The sequence below is a fragment of the Schistocerca gregaria genome, chromosome 6 (genome assembly GCF_023897955.1).
Source record: "Schistocerca gregaria isolate iqSchGreg1 chromosome 6, iqSchGreg1.2, whole genome shotgun sequence".
NCBI classification, from domain to species: domain Eukaryota; kingdom Metazoa; phylum Arthropoda; class Insecta; order Orthoptera; family Acrididae; genus Schistocerca; species Schistocerca gregaria.
The window spans coordinates 482,789,367-482,799,211 of record NC_064925.1 but is presented as its reverse complement, the minus strand read 5'-3'; the positions used below and the strand labels follow the sequence as shown (position 1 = coordinate 482,799,211).

At 40.1% G+C, this 9,845-nt stretch overlaps 1 protein-coding gene across 1 annotated transcript in view; it reads left to right on the top strand.

Moving 5' to 3' along the window:
- Positions 1-2,265: 2,265 nt before the first annotated feature.
- LOC126278698 (ornithine decarboxylase-like) overlaps positions 2,266-9,845 on the top strand; it is a 118,380-nt gene continuing 110,800 nt past the window's right edge. The window contains exon 1 of the mRNA XM_049978967.1: positions 2,266-2,388. The gene's annotated coding sequence lies outside the window, so the exon portion shown is untranslated. The remainder of the gene's footprint in view (positions 2,389-9,845) is intronic.

The following is a 9,845-nucleotide window of genomic DNA, read 5'->3' as shown; positions in this document are numbered from 1 at the left end:
CGATGTAGAAGTAGATGTTGTGCAAATATTTTCAGTACAAGACGGAGATAAATGAGGATAATAAATTACATGAATTGCTATCAGTCAGTCACAAACGACCGGAGACCACAGGTGCATAATACTAATACATTCAGAAAATGTCCATTAACTATCTCCGAAACATTATAAGTAAAACAGTTTTGTGCGTCAGTCACCTCACAAATTTTGTCCCTGAAGTTCGAGTTCATACTGCGTACGCAAGTGTATTGTATGTACCTCATCAGACCCACGTGGATTCTTTTGGCCAAACGATTTTAATTGATTTCCTATTCGATGATCACATATCTTAATACACTACTGGCCATTAAAATTGCTACACCAAGAAGAAATGCAGATGATAAACGGGTATTCATTGGACAAATATATTATACTAGAACTGACATGTGATTACATTTTCACCCAATTTGGGAGCATAGATCCTGAGAAATCAGTACCCAGAGCCGGCCGTGGTGGCCAAGCGGTTCTAGACGCTTCAGTCGGTCGCAAGTTCGAATCCTGCCTCGGGCATGGAAGTTAGTTTTAGGTTAGGTTTAAGTATTTCTAAGTTCTAGGAGACTGATGACCTCAGATGTTAAGTCCCATAGTGCTCAGAACCATTTGAACCATCAGTACCCAAACAACCACCTCTGGCCGTAGTAATGGCCTTGATGCGCCTGGGCATTGAGACAATCAGAGCTTGGATGGCGTTTACAGGTATAGCTGCCCATGCTGCTTCAACACGATACCACAGTTCATCAGGAGTAGTGACTGGCGTATTGTGACGAGCCAATTGCTCGGCCACCATTGACCAGACGTTTTCAATTGGTGAGAGATCTGGAGAATGTGATGGCCAGGACAGCAGTCGAACATTTTCTGTATCCAGGAAGTGCCGTACAGACCCTGCAACATGCGGTCGTGCATTATCCTGCTGAAATATAGGGTTTCGCAGGGATCGAATGAAGGGTAGAGCCACACGGTCTTTACACATCTGAAATGTAACGTCCAATGTTTAAAGTGCTGGCAATGCCAACAAGAGGTGACCGAGACGTGTAACCAATGGCACCCCATACTATGACGCCGGGTGATACGCCAGATGGCGATGACGAATACACGCTTCCAATGTGCGTTCACCGCGATGTCACGAAACACGGATGAGACCATCATGATGCTATAAACAGAACCTGGATTCATCCGAAAAAATGACGTTTTGCCATTCGTGTACCCAGGTTCGTCTTTGAGTACACCATCACAGTCGCTCCTGTCTGTGATGCAGGGTCAAGGGTAACCGCAGCCGTCGAACTGCTCGTGCACATGGTTGTTGTCTTGCAAACGTCCCCGTCTGATGATTCAGGGATAGAGACGTGGCTGCACGATCCGTTACAGCCATGCAGATAAGATGCCTGTCATCTCGACTGCTAATGATACGAGGCCGTTGGGATCCAGCACAGCGTTCCGTATTGCCTTCCTGAATCCACCGATTCCATATTCTGCTAACAGTCATTAGATCTCGACCAACGCGAGCAGCAATGTCGTGATACGATAAACCGCAATCGCGATAGGCTACAATCCGACCTTTATAAAAGTTGGAAACGTGATGGTACGCATTTCTCATCCTTACACGAGGCATCACAAGAACGTTTCACCAGGCAACGCTGGTCAGCTGCTGTTTGCGTATGAGACATAGGATCGGTTGGAAACCTTCCTTATGTCAGCACGTTGTAGGCGTCGCCACCGGCTCCAACCTTGAGTGAATGCTCTGTAAAGCTAATCATTTGCATATCACAGCATCTTCTTCCTGTCGGTTAAATTTCGAGTCTGTGGCACGTTATCTTCGTGGTGTAGCAATTTTAATGGCCAGTATCGTATTTTATTTCGGATAATTTGTACATTGCCTCCCTTTACACTATTCTGTTCCAATCCCGTAGCTTTCTTTAGCTGACATTGTGACAAAACAAGGCCTTCCAACACCGTTCGCGAGTTCCGTGGAAGCCACCTCCTTGTATCTGTATACCGGGCTGTTTGGAGTTGGTAAATCCCACCGACGCATCTGCGACACTTGCAGTATTTTGGGACGAATCCTGAAGAGGGTCTCGCTGTCAGGTATGTTGGTAAGAGATACCGGCAAGAGGACCAAAGGAGGGGACGAGCAATCTGAATGCGTATGTGGTAAACACTGCCCCGCGGCTATCACACAACTAACGATAACGATGCGTGCATAGGGAGGTAGACTTTCAGTTGAGAAACAGCTCGGGGGCTCGCAGGCACGCGATATTGAGAAGCTATTGCGACATATCAGTCGTAATCCAGCAACTTTTAATATCAGTCCCTGTTGGGGTGTCGTATGCGGGAGTTCACCAAACGACTCAGAAGGTAGGTGTGCAGTTCCTAACTTATTTATCATCCCTGATTGTTTCGCTGGCTACTTCCATGAAGGTTAACTAATATATGACAGCAACTGAAGTACATCGGTTATGGTACTGATAGTTCGACTATTCGAGTGAACCCTTGACTGGTATCATAAAACTTTGTAACGTAACTGCTACCGTGGTGTCTGTCCGTCTCCTGAACATTCTTACTGAATTACACAATATTATCTTAACTTATTAGTTGTCCATTAAACTCAGCATGTTAAACACATAAAGCGAAAAACAGGAAAATATTGATAATCAAGAATTAGGTACAGAAAACTCGCATGTGATGTTCCAAAAAAGTGGGCTTCCCTACATTTCTCAAAAATCTAGAAATAATATTTTTAATTATTATCCTATGCCACGCCAGTCTCTTACAAACAACCAAGAGCCGCAGAAAGGAAGAAAATTGTTGGAAAATTTCACGGATAAATTCACATTTTGCTGTTAATTTTCAAATGTGTTGGGAGTGTAATTAATGGGTTATATAAATACTGGGGCTTGTTTCTCACACACGCAATCTTTAACTCATACTTAACCGGTTTTCTTGGCACGTATATTCGACACCAACACCGATCGCGGAAAGGCACAAGCATTTCGTCAGTACACATACTGCCGGCTGGAGAGTAATATTGTGGACAGTTTGCAATAAATCTGTTAATATGTTTGACATTGTTGCAGTCGCATTTTCTTTTCTTCATTTCTTCCCTTTCATATGGGGTCTTGAATTAAAGAACGTCCGGTGTGAATAAAAACCTTTTTTATAGTATTATAAAAATATTACACCCAGTTCCACCCATAGACAAAAGATTATTTGTAGATTCGTCACCACATTTGGAGATCGCTCAGAATGCAAGTAAGCCCATCACAGCTTTCAGTTCAAGAGCAACGACAAAATGCAAAAAAGATAAGTGCTTTTGAGAGTACTAGTATTTCACCTATTTTGTTGTTTGGTAGCTATGGAATCTCGTGTAAAATGTCTTTAGTAAAAAGTAGACCCCATGCTTGTTCAGCATAGGCTTCCTACCCAAGACATTATCAGCCATAAGTCGCAGACTATGAATATGCAGCGCAATATTTTGTTGCGTTGTTTGGACGTTATAGTTGATGGTTGTGCTTTTCTCCGTTTGAAGCACTTACCCCTGTCATATAAGTAGAAATCACTGCGGTATGTCTGTTTTATACTTATATCATCTTCACTTGTTTGTATGCTCTCTGTTTCATCACATCATACACTTCATGTTTTAAATTCGTGTCATCATCACTTTCTATCTCGTAGTCTGCATCAGTATCACTATCATATAAAACTTCACCAATCATTTCTTCCAAATGCATTTTGAAGTTTGGTTCATTTACTCTCAGATCTCGTTCAGAATAACCAGTCTGCTCAGGCTGTGTTGAATGGTGAGGTAGGCCTGCTAGGGGTGCCGTTCCCTCTCTGTGTACCTTTCATTTGGCTACCGGTTTCTTGTTGTGAAGGTGGGATGCCGCTCGCGCAATTGCATGAATTAATCACGAGTTAGTGTCAGTAATAATACAGGGTGAATACAAAGTCTTGCCCTGATTATAAAAAATTGTAACAGAAGAGCCGTTTGGTATAATAAGTTACATTTGGTGCCCTTGCATAGGTTGGTGTTACTAGTTGTTGTGACCAATAGATGGCGCTAGATCTCCTCAACACCGACGCGGTCTGTTAGGTCACGTTAGTTGCTGGAAAAATAGCGTCGAAACAGGAGACAAAATGATTCAAATGGCTCTGAGCACTATGAGACTTAACATCTGAGGTCATCAGTCCCGTAGATCGTAGAACTACTTAAACCTAACTAATCTAAGGACATCACACACATCCATGCCCTAGGCCGGATTCGAACTTGCGACTGTAGCGGTTGCGTGGTTCCAGACTGAAGCTCCTAGAACAGCTCGTCCACTCCGGCCGGCGAAACAGGACAAAGCGCAATGTGTGCTTTGGTTTCCAGAATGAGTCGCCCATCTACATCTACATCCACATCCATACTCCGCAAGCCACCTGACGGTGTGTGGCGTAGGGTACCTTGAGTACCTCTATCTGTTCTCCCTTCTATTCCGGTCTCGTATTGTTCGTGGAAAGAAGGATTGTCAGTATGCCTCTGTGTGGGCTCTAATCTCTCTGATTTTATCCTCATGGTCTCTTCGCGAGATATACGTAGGAGGGAGCAATATACTGCTTGACTCCTCGGTGAAGGTAAGTTCTCGAAACTTCAACAAAAGCCCGTACCGATGTACTGAGCGTCTCTCCTGCAGAGTCTTCCACTGGAGTTTATCTGTCATCTCCGAAACGCTTTCGCGTTTACTAAACGATCCTGTAGCGAAGCGCGCTGCTCTCCGTTGGATCTTCTCTATCTCTTCTATCAACCCTATCTGGTACGGATCCCACACTGCTGAGCAGTACTCAAGCAGTGGGCGAACAAATGTACTGTAACCTACTTCCTTTGTTTTCGGATTGCATTTCCTTAGGATTCTTGCAATGAATCTTAGTCTGGCATCTGCTTTACCGACTATCAACTTTATATGATCATTCCATTTTAAGTCACCCCTAACGCATACTCCCAGATAATTTATGGAATTAACTGCTTCCAGTTGCTGACCTGCTATATTGTAGCTAAACGATAAGCGATCTTTCTTTCTATGTATTCGTGGCACATTACACTTGTCTACATTGAGATTCAATTGCCATTCTCTGCACCATGCGTCAATTCGCTGCAGATCCTCTTGCATTTCAGTACAATTTTCCATTGTTACAACCTCTCGATATACCACAGAAACATCCGCAAAAAGCCTCAGTGAACTTCCAATGTCATCCACAAGGTCATTTATGTATATTGTGAATATCAACGACCCTACGACACTCCCCTGTGGCACACCCCATTAGTGTTCAAGTAAATTTCGGGCTTCTTATGGACGCAGACCTCCTGACGTTAAATCAATAAAGCGATAGTATGCAAAGTTTAACAAAACAGGCAGCGTTGAAGATCGTCCTCGAAGTGCCAGGCCTCGTGTGAGTGATGCAGCTGTTGATCGCGTTCGGCAATCGTTTCACCGGAGTCCGTCTAAATCAACTCGTCAAGCATCACGTGGACTTCAAATACCGCAAGCAAGTGTGGTGAAGATTGTTCATGAAAGGCTTAGGTCTCATGCTTACAAAGTGCAAATCGTGCAGGCCTTGCAACCGAATGATTTGCTCACACGTGCTGAATTTGCAACTGAGATTCTTAACAGGATTGATGGTTCTAAATATTACTTAAATCGCATAAGCTTTACCGATGAGTCCACCTTACATGTCAGTGAAATGGTAAATAGGCATAATGTCTGAAATGGGGTTCAGAGTCTAATTTATCAAAAAGCTAGTTATTGGGTATACATTCACATATAAACTGTGATAATGAAGTCTTAAATTACTGGTATTTTGTAATTAACGCAGTTTTCAGGCAAGCCAGTCACACTAATATATACCACATAACCAAAGGAAAGTAATACATAATAAAGTGAAGTTACTTGCACATTACAAAACATACTATAACATTTTAAAGAAATTTATTAATGTGTCAAGAAGTATGTATGTTCTGAAAGAAATCAATAATACAGATAATAAGATTAAAACTTTAAGTGATATTGATAAAAAGGAGACAGGAAAGCCAGTTAATGTATGAGATCCAATAACAATTAAACTAAATGACTACATTGTGACCAGCAATTCACAAGTTGTCAGTATTTTCAACGATCACTTCCTAAATGTAGCAATAAAATTGAGATTAAATTCTTCAGCATGATACTATGTTAAAAATGTCATCCCACAAAACTTTAAGCAACTAGAAGTAGCATTAACATCCTTCACTGAAATCAACAGAGTTATAAAAATTCTAAAAAAGTAGCAAGATATTTTGATCAGCTCCTGAACTGTGCTGAACCGAGTCATAAATTGGAGTTGTCAGATATTAATGAAAATTTCAAAGAAGGTTTACCACAAACTATAGAAGAAATTGAAGAACTAATTAAGACCCCCAAAAAAACAAAGCTAGTGGAGAAGATTCTATTACAGTTGAACTTTTGAAGTGGTTCTTGACAAATCTAGCAAAGGAGCAAAATTTACTCTTTGAAGAAAATTGAAAAACTGAAAAAAATCCAGAGGAATGGAATGTTGCCTTGATACAGCCACTCCACAAAAAGGTAACACACAGGCTGCAAATAACTATAGAGGAATCTCTTTACTGCCATTTATGTATGATTTTAGTAAGCAGAATAGAAACAACACTAGACAGTCATTTAGGTTAATATGAAGGTGGTTTTAGGAAAGGAAGGTCACACTGAGAACAAATATTTAATTTCAAGTCTGTAATTCACCACAGATCAGTTAATTAAAGGACATTGTAGTTATTTTTATGGAATTGAAAAAGGCTTTTGGTTCTGTTGACAGAGAAATTATAAATAAAATAATTTGAGAATTTGGTGTAAAGTCTACACTGGCAAACCTTATCCATGAAACAGTTACAGATACAGACAGTAAAGTAAAATTTATGGGAGAAATTTCACAGCCCTTAAAAGTAAAAGCAGGTGTACAACAAGGTGATAGCCTATCCCCAATTCTTTTTAATAGAGTGTTAGAGAAAATAGTGTTTGGAACAAAATATTGAACTCAACATCTTGCCTATAAGATTAGGTAGAGGAAGCAAAAAGATCAAAATCAACTGTCATGCATTTGTAGACAGTTTGGCTATATTTTCAAAAATGTGGCATCTCTTATAAAACAAATAAATATCCTGGAAGAAATAGTCAGCAGAACTGACTTAAGAATTCCTGCAGAGAAAACTTGGTGAAAAATGTTAAGGATGCTCCAAAAACGGGTTAAAAAATTTAAATAACTAGGAGAGATGATCCTGGAAAACTCTTTGGAAAAATGTGCAATAGGGGAAAGGTTGCAGAAAATGGGGAGAGCATATGGTATCACCAAAGATCTCTACAATAAAAATTGCCTACCCAAAAATTTAAAAATAAGGCATTACAACACAATAGTGAAGCCACAATGCGTATATGCAAGTGAGTGCCTGGCATTAAACTTTAATTTAGACAAATTAAAAGGATTGGAAAGGCCAATTATAAGGAAAATATTAGGAACACATAACACAGAAATATGTTGTAAATGACAAAGTAATGCTGAAATATACCAAAATACAGAAAATATTTCAAACATAATGAGAAAAAGAAGTATTTTGATTTTTGAATATTTATTTTGAATGAAAGACAGTAGATTAACTAAAATAATTTTCAAATATTTGTGGGGTAAGAAGTCAACAAGCCGAGTCAATGTAGTTAAAAAGAAACCATATAAAAACTAAAGATATAAACGATAGAGAAGCCTTTCAGTAATAAGTATTGAAAGTGGAAGGATTACAAGGCAGAGTAGCTAAAATCATTGTTTCAAAATCGTTTGAAGACAGAAAGATGAAACATAGTGAACAAATGAAAGCATACTGGAAGAAAAGAAAATAACAAGGAAAAGAAATTGAAACATAGTCCTCAGATGGCTTATTGTGATCTTTCAAAGCCATTCAATTGTGTAGATCATGTTACAAGCCATCTCTTAGAAAAACTCTAGTTTTATGGAAATGATGGCTTTACTGACAGCTGGTTTGAATCATTCTTAGCAACCAGAATGCAAAAAGTTGTGAAGAATAATTTAAACAATGTTGGAAGTGTAGAAAATTCTAATGGCTGGGGAGAAATCACAAAAGGTGTCCCACAGGGCCCACTTTAGTCTCCATTCGTTATACAGGGTGTTTCAAAAATACTTTTACAGACAGGATCCTTAAACCTAAACAAGAAGTTGCCAGGGAGACTTGTTTACATCTGTCATTTATGTCTTCAACATGTCCATTATATACATGTACTACAGGTAGTGTGTTAACTCATAGTCCTCAGTTCAAACATGGCAGGATAAATATCTCCTGAGCAGACAGACATGCTTTTTGTGCAGGACCATGCAAATTACAGTGAATGCAAGGTTTCACAGCTGAAGCAGACAGTGTTTCCGGGCCAAAGACAGCCAATTCATTCAACTGTCAAGGATGTGTATCATCCCATTGCCGAGACAAGATCCAAAGCACCACAGACTATTGATCAAGGGTGATCACATGCTCCTTGTACACCTGTCCAGGAAGAGCTCATTCTGCATGCTGTGAAAGAGAAGTGAGGTCTCAATACAAGACAAGTAACTCTCGTATGTGGTATATTGCCAAGTTTATCAGGGAGTATCATAAGCAACTTACATGTACATACAATTTTCAACATGTGTATGGCCTTACACCTGTCGATCACACACCATGGGAAAACTTTTGTTGACTGATTGTTGCAGAAACTGCTGATCCATTGTTTGTCTCTTCAGTTTTATTTACAGATGAGGCAATGTGTGGAAGAGATTGCAAAACAAATTTTCACGACCAGCACATATGGGCAATTGCAATACTCATACTTCAGTACAGGCTATATATTAGCATCAGTTTAAGATTAATGTGTGGGCTGGAACTGCAGGTGACTCTCTAGTAGGGCCATGTGTTCCTCCAGCATGACTTACAGGTGATGTCTACAGCAACTTTATTCAGAACACCCTCCAAGACTTACTAGAAGATGTGCCCCTGCAAATATGGAGAAACATGGTTTAATTATGCATGATGGAGCTTCAGCACATATCAGTCTCAGTGTTCAAGATGCACTGGATGGTGTCTACCATTATATATGGGTAGGTAGAGTAGGACCAGTTTCATGGTTTGCGCATTCCCCCCAACCTCAATCCTTTGGATTATTACCTCTAAGGAGAACATTAAACAATTGTCTAACAGCAGGCCATCCAGATGCAGAAACTCTCCACCAACTTGCCATGGTAGCCTGAGAAATCATTCAAAACCATGAGAGAGTACTGAAAAGAGCATGATGTCCATGATTTGATGAGTGTAAGCATTTTTAGAAGCAAGAGGAAGCCATTTGAAGCATTTATTATGAGTTTATCTGTTGATGAGCTCCAGTCACCTACATTGTATACTTTCATTAATAATTTGAAAATAGAGGATTTTTGGACATATGTTTGTATGAAATTTTTTCTTGTTTTGGTGTAAAGAACCCATTCCATTTGTAAAAGCATTTTTGAAACACCCTGTATATTTGAATTAACTTCCGCTTAACATTCAGTGAGAGGTGGTGCAGTGGTTAGCACACTAGACTAGCATTTGGGAGTTCGACAGTTCAAACCTACATCTGGTCATCCTGATTTAGGTTCTCTGCAATTCCCCTAAATTACCTCAATCAAATGCCAGGTTAGTTCCTTTGAAAGAGCATGACTGTTTTGTTTTCCCATCGTTTGATGGGAATGATGACCTCACTGTTTGGTCCCCC